At 41.7% G+C, this 18,544-nt stretch overlaps 1 protein-coding gene and 1 pseudogene across 1 annotated transcript in view; one reads left to right on the top strand and one right to left on the bottom strand.

Moving 5' to 3' along the window:
- LOC126416692 (uncharacterized) overlaps nt 1-18,544 on the top strand; it is a 469,710-nt gene that overhangs the window by 438,357 nt on the left and 12,809 nt on the right. The window lies entirely within an intron of this gene.
- On the bottom strand, nt 13,080-13,197 carry LOC126417218 (5S ribosomal RNA; annotated as a pseudogene).

Here is an 18,544-nt window from a genome sequence, read left to right as displayed (position 1 = left end):
ACTGTAACTCAGTAACACCTACTAGTCCATTGCTGTAAGCCCCTAATACCCATCCACTCTAACTTGTCAGTTCTTGCTCAGTCAGTTATTCAGCCCAACTCATTGTCATCATCTCTACGAATATCTCAAACTTCCACTGTTGCTTGTCTCACAGCCACAACCTCCTCCGTTCTGTCCTGCTACTACTGTCTTCTCTCACTGTCACTGTCTCTCTCTTACTGCTGCAATCTCATTCATTCACTCCCACTGTTGCTGTGTCTTCTCACTGCCATTATCTCTCTCTTCCTCATAGTCATTGTGGTAGAGCCTGTCTCTCATTGTCACTGGTTCTCACCTACTTCAGCTTTCACCTTCTCTTTATTTCTCTCCCACAGGTACTGCGCCATTCACTACTTTCGTAGGACTGTTCTGTCACTGTCAACCAAGCTCCACAATCATGGTTTCGCTCTCTTTCTCTCATACTGCCATTGCCTCCTACACACTCTCTAAAGTACAAACACTGTCTACTATCTTCCAGTATTTATTACCTCTCTGTCTCTTTCCCACTGCCATTATCTCCTTCTCCCTCAGTAAAAAAAAGCGCAACTATGTTCACACGTCAAAATTTTTGGGAACATTCTTAAAGGTGATGAGGAACCTAGGACCACCAGCTGCTACCGCAATTATCCGTCAGAGTATATTAAAAAGGAGCATATTCGCCTTTTTGTGCTCTAAGGGGAGCATTTCTCCCATGGTTCCGTTTTTTCCTTGAAACACCAGGATATGTCGTTCACATGAAAAGAACTTTATGGGTCAGTAAAATTTTGATAGTTTACTAACGCGGAATAGAAATAACCAAAATTAATTTTAAACCTAAGAGTGTATTTCACATGCAGAAAAATTTTGCCTTTGGCTGTATTACAACACGGGATTCGAGAGCCTTATAACGGTAATGGAGACACATTAAAGCAAGTTTCTTCCCCCTAAAGTGTCTTTATAAATTAATTTTTCGTCTCAGACCTGATTTTACGTGAGTATTTTATGTGTCCAAGTAGGACAACTTTGAATCTCTATGTCCCGGAAACGGATAAAAATATCAAGACAATTCTCAAGGGTGTTTGAGATACGGATCTTAGGGAATATTTTTAGATAAATGCCTAGACAGAACATGCCGTTAAAATTTGAGCGTTTGTTATTTAGATATCCACTGATAACACCGAAAAATTATGAAAAACACTTGTTTCGGGTTTTCCTAGAAAGCGCCAATGAAGTAAATGGTGCCGCCATAAGCCCTTTAAGGTGAACTGTAGGCCACATCTATTGCAGAAAGAACCAACTGATTCGCTTCATTTCCCTGAGGTGTAGTATTCAGACTTTGACCTCGTTCTGCAGGATAGTTACCATAACACGATCCTTGTGTTGGATGCACGAATGGTCTGTAGCACAAGGACTATTGAAAACAATTTACTCTATCTTTTTGTCACCAACAGAATCCGCCTTATGAACCACACAAAAGTTCGATTTTTTAGTGTGACATTTTGGAACGTAATGGCAACACATGCTGTCGCATGCGTACCATTGGGTACGACAGAAATTTGTGATAACATGCCATGCCCGCACAGACTCTGCTGGTCGTTATTCTGAACAAATTTAAATGTAGCAACATGTGAAACTTGTGCGGGTAAGCAAAATTCATTATTACTCAGAATTTTTGGTCTCTCTGATATCGAGTTAGTGCGCCGTTACTGGTCCATCAACAGTCTTTATCACCTGAGGGTATTGCTGAGTATTCAAAGGGAATTCTGTACCTCATGATCATGGTTGGGAAGTTGGGGCACGTAGTCTGGGTTCTGCACTAGGCTAAGGTGGAACACGAGTAAATTTTCGCTCATACTTTTCGACTTGGTCGTTTCCAGACTGTGGTCTCTCACCTTAGATTGCTACATTTTTACCGAATCGCCCTATATATTGACTCTGAACATCCTCAAATTATCGTCTGCACTCGAAAACCAAACCTTCCAAGTCAGCAGGAGGCGCTAAAAGTTATCCTAGCATGGGACACCACAATGAAGGTATGCAAAATTTAGTTTACTAACAACATTTGTTTTTCAAAAGAAAAAACAGACATAAATTATAGTTATTGATTGAATGCTGTAAACAACTAACATATGGGTTAAGAGAAAAATGGACACGGATCCTGGGTGGCAGAAATGAGTCACGTACTTGGCCCTAAAATGTGGATTACGCAATCTGAATTGATCTGACACTGAGCAGACTTTGATTGATAATCTACAGAAGATTCGCAATATACGAGGTGCGACAGTAAAGTAATGAGACTGGTTTTCTTTGCAAGATGTGGCAACCCTGCGAGCTTGCATAGGCAGAATATCTTTGACCTTGGTCTATAAGCTGCTTCTAGTCCAAGAAGCACACTTTTGCCACTGCTCAGTTATAAGTTGTGCTGTAATAAGTTAAAACGTGTTTGTGTCTATCGTCACGGAAATGGAACGGCATAATAGTGCGCAAAGGTATTCCATTTCTTTTAGCGTTACATTGGATGAAAACGCGACGACAACTTACGGTAAGCTTCAGTAGGCTTTTGGAGAGGTGGTTATGTCAAGAGCTCACGTTTTTCGTTGGCATAAAATGTTTAGTGAAGGCAGAACGAATGTTGATGATGAAGACCGCAGTGGACGACCATCAACCTCAAGGACGGATGTCAACTTGGCCAGGATGCGTGAACTCGTACGATCTGATCAAAGATTATCCGTGCAAATGATTGCAGAAGAACTGGACATCAATCGAGAAACGGTTCGTCTAATAATAGCTGAAGATCTTGGTATGAGAAAGATTTCTGCAAATATAGTCCCCAAAAATCTCACATCACAACAGCGAGAAACACGGAAAAATATGGCAGCCGAACTGTTGGAGCAAACGGAAATCAATCCGGAATTGTTGAGCCGCGTTATCACTGGTGATCAAGGTTGGTTTTTTCAGTACGATCCAGAGGCAAAACGCCAAAGTTCTCAATGGTGCTAAAAGGGATCATCCAGACCATAAAAGGCTCGCATGTCAAAGTCAAAAGTGAAATGCATGCCTGTGTGCTTCTTTGATTCCAAGGGAATTGCTCATAAAGAGTGGGTGCCTCCTGAACAAACAGTTAACCAATATTACTACAAAGAAGTTTTAGAAAGACTTCGTAAAAGAGTTCTTCGTGTCCGTGCCTACATTGTTGATAATTGGATTCTGCATCACGATAATGTACTGCTCTGTCAGTAGAGCAATTTTTAACCTCAAAATAAATTTCAGCACTACTACTGCCACCTTATTCATCAAATATCGCTCCGTGCGACATTTTTCTATTTGCAAAAGTCAAAACGGCGGTCAAGATACACATTTTCAAACAACCCAAGATGTCCAAAAAGCTGTGACGAAGGTCTTGGAGGATATTACAGAAGATTAGTTCGAGAAATGTTACTATCAATGGCAAAAGCGCTGGAAAAAGCGTGTGCAATCAGAAGGGAACTAATTTGAAGGAGACAAGACTAAACTTGACTAAAAGGGTAATCAACATTTTTTTACACATCAATTTCACTACTGTCGCACCTCGTAGGTGCAGCTGAGAGCAAGTGGTGTTTGAGATCTGTACTCCCTGATAAGGCCTGTGCAGCAGTATGTTACCCTGTTTACTTTGTGCGGTGAGGTACATTCCAGCTGTCGAGCAATGCACGGCGGTGACGAGACGTTGAGGCAGCACCTGTGAATCGACCGCGGCCACGGAAGAAATGAAAATATCTTTCAGTCCAGCGATCAGACAGACGGATCGCAATTCACTCTCTACCAGAGCCCTGAAATCACGGTAGATTTCAGTGTGTGACACACCCGTTCGCTGGTCGTACCAAGAACCAATTTGGCTCACTTATACGACAGAGGGCACAAGGATACCAAACTTCGAGACTGGTAAACCAAAAACAAATAAGTGTGCCCTCAGCAAACGAATAGTCCGAGAAGTTTGAAGCCACACTGTTGGTACAGTAAGAAATTCACCACATACTCTCCAGTCTAATTACTTGCAAGTGAAGTCAGCCTCAGCACAGGTCCCAAGCACCAACCACACATTCCAGAGCTTCGACCAGAAGATGCTTCCAGACCGTTATGCAGTACAGACCTGTTATGCACTACATTTTATACATTGAAGGATTACTTAGATAAAACAGACCAGGGGTTCGATAAAAAATGTTATACATGAACTGAAATGATGGTATGGTGTTATTGGCTGGGAGGCCTCATTCGGGGAGTTCGGCCGCCATATTGCAAGTCCTCTTTAGTTGTCGCCACTTCGGCGACTTGCGAGTCAATGATGATGAAGAACACACAACACCCAGTCCCCTGCAGGTATTCGAACCCGGGCCCCCTGCCTAGTAGGCGGTAACACTACTGCTACGCTCCGGAGACGGACAATGTTACACAAATAAATAATAATAATAATGATTATAAAGCGTCCAACATTCCACATAACACCTTCACTTTATGTTTTTTTTCCCTTCTTCTTTCCTTTCTAGAAATACTTACCCCCAAGCTATGCACAGCACAATACTAACACCTCTTCCTCTTACTGAGCTCAATATCTCACTTATTATGGAGGGATACTGACTCAATTGTTCAGGATAGCAAATGGGAAGTTGCGGTACAGAAAATGGCCCAGAGATCACCAGTGTGTGTGTGTGTGTGTGTGTGTGTGTGTGTGTAGTGAGTGAAGTGTTATGAAACAATGTGTGTATATTGTGTGCAGTGACTGATAGTGAGATATGAGTGAACAGTGTGACATTACATTATTTAATAAGTCATTTGTAAGAAAAGTTTTGCATACCAGGAGTAAATCTAATTATTGCCTTCGCACCTCTCTAGATAAAAAATTTCCGTTTTCTCGCAAAGTGCACGAACGACGCTGCCTTCACCACGTCTTGCGCCAATCACAGGGCTTTAGAGGCGCTAAATCTTCCCTTCCAGACGACAGCACAAATCCTGTCGAACCAGGACAAGAGTTAAGAAACCTTCATCTCTGTAAAAGAAAGAAACCGCCAATTGCCGGCTTTCTTTTTAAGTTTTCGCAGAGGTGGAAGATGTTTTTCCCCGAAGTTGTGTCGCTTCCCATGGCAACAAGCGAACAGATATAACCTTAAAGATCTTTATTTAAATCGCCTGTGCCTTGGAGCATGTTAGTCCTAGCTGTGGGGTGTGATAAAGATTCTCTCAACGTTTCTCAGACGCTGGAGTTTCTTATACAACCGAGGCGGCTAATGGAAGTGGGTCATAGGCATATTTCCAATACTGGCGAACACGAAATCTTGTGAATTTTTATCATGCATGGCTCTACACACAATGCCCGGTTCATGACTCCACTATGTAGACAGATCCCTACAGTCCATTGCCCCCAGCCCAGCCTTCCACTGGCGCCATGGCAGGTAGCTCAGCAAATTTTCTGCTGGAGAACTGTCTCGACTAGGGGCTGCTCTGGTCTGCCCTGTCTGGCTGTGGACTTGTCCGGCAAGATTTACTGAGGTATGGGCTCGCCGTCAATTGCATTCAACTTCTAACATGCTGTTTCTGAGAGCTAAGAACCATAAAAATACCTCATGCTTTTATCGCCCTACCAGGCTCCATCAACATCTGCTCAGTCGTTAACTTTCTAGAGTCTCGCTCAAGGTGTGTAAGGTTGTAACAAAATCTTTAATAGTTTTCCGTATACAAAAGAGAGGTGAGAGGGTAAGTTGTCCCCTCCCAGCCCCAGCAGATGGCACCAGTTCAGATCCCAGCACCATCAAATTCTAGGCATGACCCTAGGCCAGCGGATCGAGGAAGCAGTGAACAGTTACATTATTAGTATCGGTTATTATACAAAGTTTGATGATGAGCGATTATGGAACTAGTTGTGATACATACCAATAAAGTATAAATCAGGTGTCATTGGTTCAAATGGCTCTGAGCACTATGGGACTTAACATCTATGGTCATCAGTCCCCTAGAACTTAGAACTACTTAAACCTAAATAACCTAAGGACATCACACAACACCCAGTCATCACGAGGCAGAGATCAGGTGTCATTGCATAATGTGTATCTTATTGATATATGGAGCACAGCAGTAAAATATGTTATTATTTTCAGGTACATCAATGATCTGGAAATCGTGCTGAGCACATCTATCTATGTCCTGTTGCTTACGAATGCACTAAATATTTGTTTGCATTCTTTTGGAATTGTAGCGGTAAGTGAGTATGTCTTGCTATATCGATGAAGGTGGCTCGTAATATGGTTTGTGTATGTAAGCGTTCAAGAGAGTAATTTGGTAAGGAAGTTAAACTTCAATACCATTAATATGTCTGTATACTGAATATACTGAATATACTGAATATATGTTCCGATTGGCAAACACGTTTTTAGAACTCATATCAGGTGCAAAAATATAGTTAGAACATGTGTATGTGTCTTCTTTTCAGGATTCACGACTAAATGAAATGGCTGAAAACCGAAATCTGGAGTTAACACGCATGTGTTATGGGGAATTTAGAACTCTGTGGCACTAAAATAAACAAGATTTAGCTGGTTTTATTTTAGTAAAGTGTTGTGTGTTGAACAGTGTCGTTACTTGCGCTCTTCGAACGGTGTCAGTAAAATATCTATGAAGAGAACATCATTGTATACGGAATTTCTACCACTCTGCCAGTTGCACACATTGGTTCACTCTTTGAAGAACAGTGACGTGATACTGTCCTCTGAAACTGGCATCATATAGAACCTGTTGATGGATAGCCCATCGCTCGGGGTGGCTGCACCCCTATATCACGGCATACAGTAGTTAGGAACCCTAAACATGACTACTCTTAGGAATGACACAACTGGTAGCTGTCGTTACAGAGGCAACTCGTATGAACGTCGACCAAGGCAGTGCCAGAGTAGTAATCTGATGCAAACAGCGTGAATAAGTACACTTAGGAGACGCAATCACTACTCTTGTCCACTCTGTTATGGGGTATTACTGCGTATGGAATACTTTCCAGACGGGATTAAATGTGTACGTTGAAATAATTCAAAGACCGGCAGCTCGTTTTGGTCTTGTCGTGAAACAAGGCATACAGTTTCACAGACATGATACAACTGAGGTGGCAATAACTACAGATCCCTTCTAGGAACCTTTCAGCTATTGATGACAACATCGAGATGCATTATTGAGCAATCTCAGACAGTAAGTAGTTTGTGGGGATTTCAGTGTAGACAGTTAGCAGTTTGTGGAGATTTCAATGTAGATTTCTCAAAAGATACGGACAGAAAAAATGAACTGGAATTATTATTTGAGTGCCTCAAACTAATTTCAATAGTCATTTTTCCAACTCGTGTGCAGCAAGATAGTAGGACACTGATTGATAACATTTTTATAGACAGTGCTCAGACTAAGAAAATTAATGTGTTCTCTATTGTTAATCGACTATTGCTCATACTGCACAGTTAATGGAAGTAAACAACATGGCACCGTGCAGGCCTAAGGAAGGTTCATAAAGAAGCAGTGAGGCTTATTAATGAGAACAGGATAAAATGTTTTAAGAGTATGTTGAGACAGGTGGTATGTGATGAGATGTTCATAGAAATAGATGCTAATGTCAGATTCAATTTTCTCCCAATTTATGTCAACATTTGGAAGCTGCTTTGTTAGAAAGTTAGGTGGAAGATGAATTAACAACAAGTAAGTCACCGAAACTAAAGGAAACAGAATCTCGCGTAAGAAGGAGAGGGAAACTTACATAAATGGTAGACTAAGTCAAGATCAGAAATTGCTTGTATACTACAAAAATTAGCGTAGTGCTTTAAGGAAAGTAAAAAAAAGAAAAAAACAGAAATATGAACGTCTCAACAGAAATAAATAATGCAGATAACAACATAAAAATTATACAGGATATTGTAAAAAGGAACAATCAGTCAATGTAGAATATTCCATAACAAACTAAATGACAATGCTGTGACTGATAATTCACAAGTTGCGAGAAATTTTTACAATCACTTTCTAAATGTAGCAGCAAAAATATAATTCAATGGCTCAGCTGAAGAACCAAGACAATATATTAAAAATGTAATTCCACAAGTAACTAAAAGTAGCACCAACATCCTTCACTGAAGTTAATGCGATTACAAAAATTCTAAAAAGCAAAAGCAAACGTGGTTTTGATGAAATTTCAGACAGAATTCTCGGAAGTTGTTTAACTTAATATGTAAAATCTAATAATTACTATGGAATTACTTACCTTTTCCCAACATATGCGAAAAGCAATGTACTCAAGAGTAGTAGCAGGCTTAAGTAGGAACAGTTAGCGTATCACTGGATTTCAGGAGGGTTGCTCAAATAAGAATCTTAGTTATACATTCACTCAAAATATAGTGCAGACTTTACGTAATGAAATCTCGCCAGCTGGTACTTTTGTTATCTTTTAAGGAAGGTTTGATTACATCTCACGTTACTCGCTTACAAAAGCTTAAGTTTTATGAAATTAATGGATTTACACACAGCTGGTTTGAATCATACTTAACCCGACAGTGCAACACCTGGGATCTCGACGTCAGTACTTGCAGCTAGTTTCACAAACCCTTACAGTTTCCATCGCTTTTCATTTTTATTTTAATGTATATTATGGAAGGAAGTGTTACTAAGTAAGTAGTATCATTACCAATCACTCTACTACATATTTTAAAAGAAAAATTCTACATTTTGGACAAAAACATTGAAACGCCCGCAAAACCCGCTGGGAAGAACAGGTGATTGTGATTGTGGAAAGGGCCAAATAAGGTGCCGGTCAGTTTCACATCAAACCGTAATTTATTGTAATTTAATAACACATTTGCAACCAAAGCGGCACATAGCCGAACTTTTACAACTACGAGTTTCAAACTCCAATTCCTTCACGGCTGAAGGCCTCCAAACAAGAAAACTTAAAAATCATGAAGGTAAATTTCAAGTGACTGAAGACTCACAGTTCAAATTATAAATAAAGTAATATATATATATATATATATATATATATATATATATATATATATATATATGTATGTACGAAAAAACTACAAAGAACGAAACTCGTCTAGTTTGCAGAGGGAAAGCAGAAGGCGCTGTGGTTGGCCCGCTAGATGGTGCTGCCATAGGTCAAACGGATATCAACTGCGTTTTTTAAAATAGGAACCCCCATTTTATTACATATTCGTGTAGTACGTAAAGAAATATGAATGTTTTAGTTCGACCACTTATTTCGCTTTGTGATGGATGGCGCTGAAATAGTCACAAAGGTATAAGTACGTGGTATCACGTAACATTCCGCCAGTGCAGACGGTATTTGCTTCGTGATACATTACCCGTGTTAAAATGGATCGTTTACCAATTGAGGAAAAGGTCGATATCGGGTTGATGTATGGCTATTCTGATCAAATTGCCCAACGGGCGTGTGCTATGTATGCTGCTCGGTATCCTGGACGACATCATCCAAGTGTCCGGACCGTTCGCCAGATATTTACGTATGTAAGGAAACAGGATGTGTTCAACCACATGTGAAACGTCAACCACGACCTGCAACAAATGATGATGCCCAAATAGGTGTATTAGCTGCTGTCGCGGCTAATCCGCACATCAGTAGCAGACAAATTGCGCGAGAATCTGTCATCTCAAAAACGTCGGTGTTGAGAATGCTACATCAACATCGATTGCACCCGTACCATATTTCTATGCACCAGGAATTGCATGCCGACGACTTTGAACGTCGTGTACAGTTCTGCCACTGGGCATAAGAGAAATTACGGGACAATGACAGATTTTTTGCACGCGTTCTATTTAGCGACGAGGCACGTCAAGTTATTTTGAATTGCAAACTCAGAGCGGTCGTGCAAACCGTATATTTACCGCCGTCTCCTGTGGCTGCGATCAATAAAGCTAACGTCAATTGTTAAGGTGTTTGTGTAGTCAGGCTCCGTCATATTAAGTACACCTATGTTCTGACGGTCGAATGAGAGTCTGCACAGCTTGTACCGACAGCTGTTATCAAAATAATACGCGTATTCAGTGGAATACTTGGTGGATACAGTCTTGGCATACAGGAAAAAAATTTTCAAGGAAAATTTATTTCATTCAATTTTTAAAAACCTATCTAGTTTTCTTGTTTTTGCTTTTTCAGTCCACACACCTTCCTCGAGAGGTCACAGTTAATTCCACTTCAGAGATTTTAACACAACAGATTTCTCCAATTCCTTCATTTACCTTGTTGGCGAAGTTTTTGACATTACTTTTTTGCTGAAAATGGTCTGGCAGAAGAGCAAAAGAAAGATGCCTAAAAATTCTCTTCTTCTCAGTTGCTCTTTCGTATTCCTGTTGAAAAATAATAGACACTGAAAAGTTAGCGTCTTGGAAGCAATTGTCAAACATTGTATCAATATGAAAATATTCTCTGGCTTACAAACCACCTGCATCTACTGACGGGTTAACAAACAGAATGAAAAAGAGGGTTCTGAATAATTACAATAATGTTGGAAGGGCACATACCAAGTGTGAGTCATATTCTCCTCGGAATGTTATTTTTTAATAACAATTTTTTTTTCTAGAATTATTTTGTTTCAGATTTTCTCCTTCCTGCCCCCTTTGTAATACGTACATTTGTGCTTCAAGCAAGTAAACAAGCACCATGTCCCATATCTAAATTTCCCACCAGTGTAATTCGCATTTTCTCATTTCCCTCGAGCGCCATCTTGTATTTTCAAATTTCTCATTTGTGCCGTCCTGGATTTTTCGGCATCTACACCGCTGACTAGCGGCAAAAGCTCGAACTTTTTGCCGGGTAATACTTTGCTATACCACTTCCAGATCAAAGTAAGCTCGTCTCTAAAGAATACTAAACGCGACAAATGAAACGAACAAAGTTGGAAACAGCTCCCGGAAACACATCTAAGAAGCTAATGCATCCTAAAACAGAAAATAAACCAAATACGAAACTGTTTATTTCTGATCAGTACATCAGAATGAAACCGAAGCATAACATACACTTCAAAATATATTTTCACTTATTTCTATTTGATTCGTAAGAGATGAAGTGACGCACCAACAGAATCTTTCATGTAGAGCGTTAGGTGTAACTGCCTGAATCATGTTTATATTACGAATCTCCTTGAAGTTTCTGTAGTGATTAAAATTAACTACCATTTCCGTTGAACGAAATAGTCTCACGTTTTTGGATTTTTTACCTTACTTTGTCACATGTGTTACATAATGGCATTCAAATAAAATTTTATGTTATTGGTGGCTACGTTCATTAATTTTGCATACTGTTCTTATTTTAAAATTCCGCCCTTATAGCTGATGCAGGAGGGAGCAACAAGCTCGACCGTATTTAAGGAAGTGATCTCGTTTGCATCATTCCTGGCTCAGACAGGCTTATTCTGCTTCTTCGGACAGCTAGTAATCGATCAGGTATTTAACATTTGCTACTACAACTTTCCACTATTTGTACTGCCTAGAATAAGAACTTTGATGTTTTTCAGTGTCGCTATATTTCTGTAAGAGACATCAAAGTACTTAGAAGAGAAACTGAATGGAATGAATAGTGTATTGAAAAAGAGGTAATTAGATGAACATCAAGGTGTGAGGTAACGGAACTTAGTCGAAATAAATGACGTCCTGGTGAGTGAATTATATCAGGAAATGAGGCACTAGACATAGTAGTTGTGTTTTGCAAGTGGCATAGCAAAATAACAGATGAGGTCCGAAACTGAGATGATATTTAAATGCAGACAGGCCATATCACGAAAAGCATTTCCGAAAAATAGGATTTTTTTCCAGAAGAGTACTCTTCTTTGATATCACAGTCACAATTCGTAATTTAAAACAAGCAATCGAAGAACATGCTCATACTAACACGTACCGAGCCTCAACACGTCATCATCATCGTCGTCATTACCATCTTCATCGCCAGCATGGTTACTATCATCAACATTGTCAGCATAATCAAAAGGATTAGGCACGTTAAGACTGTGCCATCTCCGTGATTTCGAAATTGATCTGCGCAAATTTTCGGTGCTCTCTCGGACTCAGATTCCGTCTAGCTGCCTGAAGTCATAACCAAGACAATCTGAAGTACGCTAAATAACCACGTCGACCCCACGTAGGTAATGCGCGTCGGCCAAAGAAGAAAAGATGTTTGGTTTGGTTTGCGAGGCTCTCAACTGCGCGGCCATCAGCGACCGTACAAAGTCCCATTTCTTACACAGTCCAGTTTTTACACAGTCCATTCTAGCCACTGTCACAAATGATGATGATGATGATATGATGAGGACAACTCAAATATCCAGTCTCCGGGGGGAGAAAATCCCCAACCCGACCGGAATCGAACCCTGGATCCTGTGATCCAGAGGCGGCAAAACAAGAATGCATGTATCTTAGATTTATATACATATATTTGAAAATTGTGTGCTTCATAATTAACTACAGATCTAAGGAATAACAATGTAAATAATAATATTTCAATTTTGTTATGGTTTTTTGGTCGCCTAAAGAGAACAACTTCATTTTTCGTAGCTAAGACGATCTGTGTTCTCTCAGGAGGCCTGACATATAACTTGTAGATATGGTAGTGAGGGCCGAAACCGGCATTGGTGGAGACTGTATCACCATTAGTCACAGTCTGGACAAGGAGTTAATTAATTTAGCTGGCATCAATTACGCGCAGACAAGATGATAGTCCCCTCTAGATTTAAATACAACAGCCAGTCAGAAGGCAAGTAGTTTCTGCTGGCACAGTTTTCCACAACGGCTGCATCATGGAATCAGAACATGCCGTGGTTACTTCATTCCACCTAGTGACGTCTTCTATTGTAGCCTCCATAGGCCAAGGATATAGCACTCCGTCTTCAGGCCATCCGACCGCCGTATCATCCTCAGCAGAGGATGCAGGTAGGCGGGGCGTGTGGTCCGCACACCGCTCTCCTGGCCATTAGGATGGTTGTCTGTGACCGGAGCCGGTACTATTCGGTCGAGTAGCTCCTCAATTGGCATCACGAGGCTGAGTGCACCCCGAAAAATGGCAACAGCGCATAGCGGCCCAGACGGTCACCCATCCCAGTGCCGGCCACGCCCAACAGTGCTTAACTTCGGTGATCTGACGGGAACCGTTGTATCCACTGCGGCAAGGCCGTTGCCCCTAAATGATATAAGGACGAACAAAAGGTGCTCAAACCTCAAAGACAAGATCATTTTATTGATAAGAAACTTGATTTACAGGCAGTTCATCCTTGTAGGAGTGTATGAAAACAATTTCAGACCAAATGAGACACACTTGTCGCAGTAAAGGACACCGATATTTCGTATCGCATGGGATTGAAATGATCGCCCCATCTGGTGGCAACGTAGGCGTGTATTGTCGCGTATACATAATCATACGGGTGCCGAGCAGCATCCTGCGACCGATTGTCCCAAGTATATTGCACCTCGCTGGAACTCAGCAATGATTTTTGCAGACCCTGAGTACCAGTAAGTGCCAACCATGTCTCATACGCGTTCCATAGGCGAGAGATCTGGTGATCTAGCTGCCCGTGGCAGTTGTACATCCCAAAGAGAACGTTGTAACACAGCGGCCGCATATGAACGTGCGTTGTGTTAATGAAAAAGTGCATCACCTTCCTGTCAAATAAATGGCAGTACCACAGTGATAAAAACCTATCCAAGGTAAGGGCCACAGGTTATTTTATGTTACGGATACACTGGGATGCGACTGGGACTTGTAATTGATACCCGCCCCTCCCCCTCCTCCCCCCTCCACCAATAAAGACTGCGGTGGTTGGACTTAATATGTCGTGGGGGAGTACTCAGTAACAGGCCGGTCACCAGGTTTACGCAGTACGATTGTACATTGCATCACTCGCATACAGTGAAAGCCTACTCTCACCACTGAAGAAAACATAGTGTTATTCCACTGTCCATTTGACTCTTTCACGGCACCAGATAACCATACTTGATGGTATCGTGGTAATAGGTGGTATCCTGGCCGAAGAAATTGGTCTGTACGTATGGAAATGTTCCACAGGCTGAAATCAGCGACAAAGCACTGGTGCATCGTGGCCAACACGTGCAGCAACCCATCGATGCGTCTATCCGGCTTCTCAAAGACCCATTGGGTTCCCCTTCAAATCGTCCACGCTGTTCTACAGTGGCACGTACAAGGGATAGGCAAAATAATGTGAACGGTGGTAGTACTGTGATGGTTGTGTTTGACGGTCAAAAACGCAGTTGCGGCGCGTGTCCCGCTGGACTGTGAATGTCCAGTACGGACTACGCCTCAGTGCAGGTTGTTTAAGAGTAGTGCACACTTCCCATTTGCATTCAGAGGACGAGGTCGACGTGAAATGAAAGACCTAACAGAGCTCCAAAGAGGGCAGATTTTGGTGGCCTGGTTATCTGGAGCATCATTAACCCAGCCAGGCAACTTGTTGAATGTTTCAAGAGCAACAATGGTCACGACAGCCTACACGAAATGTGGAAAGACATTATCGTGTAAACAGCGGGCGCAAACCTAAAATAAATGACAGAGATCGTCGTACGGTAACAAGAATTTTGTCAAAGCAACACAAAGCTACGGTTGCTAAAGTGACTACAGAGTTCAATAGCCATCTTAGAGACCCCACATCTATCGACATTGTTCGCCGAGAACTCCATAAAGCGAAGATTAATGAGCTGCTATACAAAAACCATTAGTAAGGACAACCTACGCACAGAGGCTTACAACATGGTGTCAGGAGCATAGATCCTCGACTGCTGATCAGTGAAAACACATCATATGTTCCGACGAGTCAACATGCGTGACACATGCCGCATTTTAGCCCAAGCTTCATCTAAGATGTCCAACTTTAACATCACCTCAGCTGAAAGAAATGCTCTATAAGAACTGAGAGGAGACCAAGACATCGTCATCTTACCTGCTGACAAAGGAAATGCTACTGTGCTTCTCTCACGCACACAATATAACATAAGGTATACAGACTAATCGACGATCCTGCATATAGTAAATTAAAAAGTGATCCGACGGGTAGGATCCAGAGGAAAACTGTGGAACTCATCAGGAAGAGATCGATTCCAGCGAAAGTCGCTAAGGGTTTGCGTCAACAGGGTGCAGTTCCTCCTACACTCTACGGCCTACCCAAGATTCATAAGAATGGGGTGCCTCTCCGTCCCATTGTAAGTAACATAGGAGCACCTACTTATTTTTTTGCCAAATACCTGACTTCAGTATTGGGACCTTTCGTAGGCAAGTGCGACCATCACATTCGAAACTCTGAAGATTTTATAGGGCGCCTGAAAACGCTTAGATTGCAATCATTGGATCTGTTAGTAAGTTTCGATGTTGTGTCTTTACTTACAAAGGTGCCTTTGCAGGAGCTCATTAGCAACAACTTTGAGGAGGACATAAAAGCATTATTCAAACACGTGCTTACTTCAACATACTTCTTATTTGAAGACCAATATTTTGAACAAGTGGACGGTGTTGCCATGGGGAGCCCTCTGTCTCCTGTGGTGGCCAATTATTTTATGGAGGACTTTGAAGAAAAAGCACTACAGTCAGCCACTCTCAAACCATTTTGTTTTTTGCGGTATGCGGATGATACATTAATGGTGTGGTCACATGGCCTTGATACTCTACCTACGTTTCTTCAGCATCTGAATTCGCTCCATCCGAATATAAACTTCACAATGTAAGTGGAGAAATATGGTACTTTACCTTTTCCTGGTCTTGGTATGAAGGAAAGCAGATGGAACCTTGGGACACTGCGTCTACCGCAAGCCAACGCATACAGATCTATATCTGCAGGCCACAAACTGCCATCATCCTGCACGATGCGGTAGTGCATGGCGTCCGTTAGTTCATAGAGCACATGTGGTATCTGATCCTGAGAGCCTGTCGAGTGAAATACAACATTTGAAGATAGTGTTCCGACAAAGTGGTTATTCTGAGAGACAGATACGTAATGCATTCAGGCCCAGAATGAAGATACGAAGACACCCACCACTTTCGCCTTTTTGCCGTATTTTGGTGTCATGTCGTCAAGAATCGGAAGAGTTCTCGGAAGATACGGAATTATTTGTGCTTTTCAGCCATCTGCAGAACTGAGAAACCTGTTGGGTTCGGTTAAGAATGGCCTTGGACTGAGGAAATGTGGTGTGTACAAGATTCCTTGTCAGTGTGGGGCAGCATATATAGGCCAGACATGCCGCACAGTACAAGAACGCTGCGCTGAACATCAGCGTCATACACGCCTTCGTCAACTGGAAAAGTCGGCAATTGCGAAACACAGCCTGAATAAAGGACATCATATGATTAATGAAAAGACGGAAGTTTTATCCCCGGCATCATCCTTCTGGGACCGTATCATTAAGGAGGCAATACATATCCGTACAACCGATAATCTCAACAGGGATACGGGATTTCGACTGAGCACAGCCTGGAACCCTGCATTGGCTGCTGTTAAATCACGACCCGAAAATCAAGATTCTTCGACAACAGGCCTGCTATGATACCGTCAGTCGTACCTAGCCACGAGCAAGGTCGAACCACCTAAAGATGTCGGACAGTTGCTCCGAAGAAATATTGTGGAATTTGCACAACGTGATCCGGCGGCAAACCCGTGAAGACTATTTGCAACAAATCCGCCGGGAAAGTCACAACATTTTTCTAATTTCCAACATCGGGTCGGGTTTAAGTCTGGAGAACGCCAAAAGAAGTCTACAATCCTGATCGCTTGATCAAATTGTTAGGCAAGGAGGTGAAAGTATGATGGTGTGTGCCGCCATATAATGGTATTCCGCAGTTCCCATCATTACACCCATGACCGTGTTACAGCCAACGATTATGTGAACATTTCCGAAAAACAATGTCATATTTCAGGACGATAATGCACCAACTCACACAGCCAGGACAGTACAATCGTGGCATGAGGAGCATGCAACTGAACTTCCCTTGCCAGCACAGTCCCTTGACTTGAACATTATTGAACCCTTGTGAGCGGTATTGGAGCGCAGACTCCAGAGCGATTTCCGCCTCCCTCGTCACTACAGGAGTTAGAAGAGGTTCTGACCGAAGAGTGGCATAACATTTGACTGGGAACGATGCAATCATTACATGCCGGTATTCCAAGATGAATCGCAGCTGTATTACGGGCAAATGGGGGTCCAACCCCTTATTAATAAACCATTCCCAATTAAGTACAGTTGTTCACATTATATTCCCTATTCCCTGTAACTGTTGGTGCGGCATGACTCTACCCTAGAAATATTGTTGCAAACACCGTTGACCTCTAAAGTCATCACAGTTACTGAATTCAGGGTCAAAGCAGAGGGCGCACAGACCGGCGTCCTGAGCGCCATCTGATCACCGACTGTGTAAGTGAATCACTGTCACTACAACCCCTCAGTATGCACATATTATACTCTGGTACAACGGAATGTAGACCTTGAGGGTGTTCCATTTTCTTTCTGGCAGTTTACTTATAGAGATTCAGCTGGTCCTACAGCTGGGTTTTATGCAACCCGCAACACCTTCAAATACCAAGTTCAAGATTCTGATAGTCTGTCGCTCGCTACTCACAAACTATCAGTCCTACAGAAAAAATCAACATGATCTTTTTGTCGGAAATTTAATGTAGTTAAATTTTTTACTGGGAGACGTTTTCGCTGGAGTCCACGGTTTTCGAGTTATTCAAGAAAAACGTGTATGAAGGCTACTTTTGAACGTTTCTCTTGAATTATTCGGAACCTGTGACCTCTAGCGAACTAGCGAAACGTATACCAGTACAAAATGTAGCTACATTAAATTTCCCGAAAAAAAAACATTTTTTAGGCTTAAAGTTTGCACATAGCGAGAGAAAGAATATGGAAGTGTTACATGTGGTATTTGAGGGCGTTGTGGGTTTCATAAAACCGATAGATAGTCAGCTGAATCGAGCTGCAGACCGCGCATACCCCTATCTCTGCCGTGCTTAAGGCAGAAACAAACACCTAAATACCAGAGTGTGATGGAGGGCAGAAACCAGGGTTTCTCTCATTACGTACTGTGTGAAGTGGAGCCGAGAGTTACATTCTTTCTAATTTATAACGGAAATCAAGCGTTGATTTTGACAATTGGACCACCTGTTTCTTTACTACCAAGCATGTAGTAGTACATCTAACCTAATTTCTACGAAATTCCCAATACTAATGCATTGGTTACCGCTTTTAACATTGGGATATGTGAAATGGCTACAGTTTGAAACATTGTATTGACAGTTATTTACTTTTACAAGCGACAGAATTACAGTTCTTCAGTAAACTCCTGTTTTTGACCCATTATGAGTCATTTAGCAAACCGCATTCATAGGGGTAGAAGACAAAATATCAGTGTGGTATGGAGCATTTCGATTTCTGCCTTCCTCTTTTTTTCTTTCGGTTCTTAGCACGCTGGAGATTAAAAAATTGATGGCACAGCATAATCCTTCAGTATATCCCCGATAATAATGACCCG

Source organism: Schistocerca serialis, chromosome 8 (assembly GCF_023864345.2).
Source record: "Schistocerca serialis cubense isolate TAMUIC-IGC-003099 chromosome 8, iqSchSeri2.2, whole genome shotgun sequence".
Classification (NCBI taxonomy): domain Eukaryota; kingdom Metazoa; phylum Arthropoda; class Insecta; order Orthoptera; family Acrididae; genus Schistocerca; species Schistocerca serialis.
The sequence above is the reverse complement of the archived record's forward strand: the minus strand, read 5'-3'. Positions and strand labels throughout refer to the sequence as shown.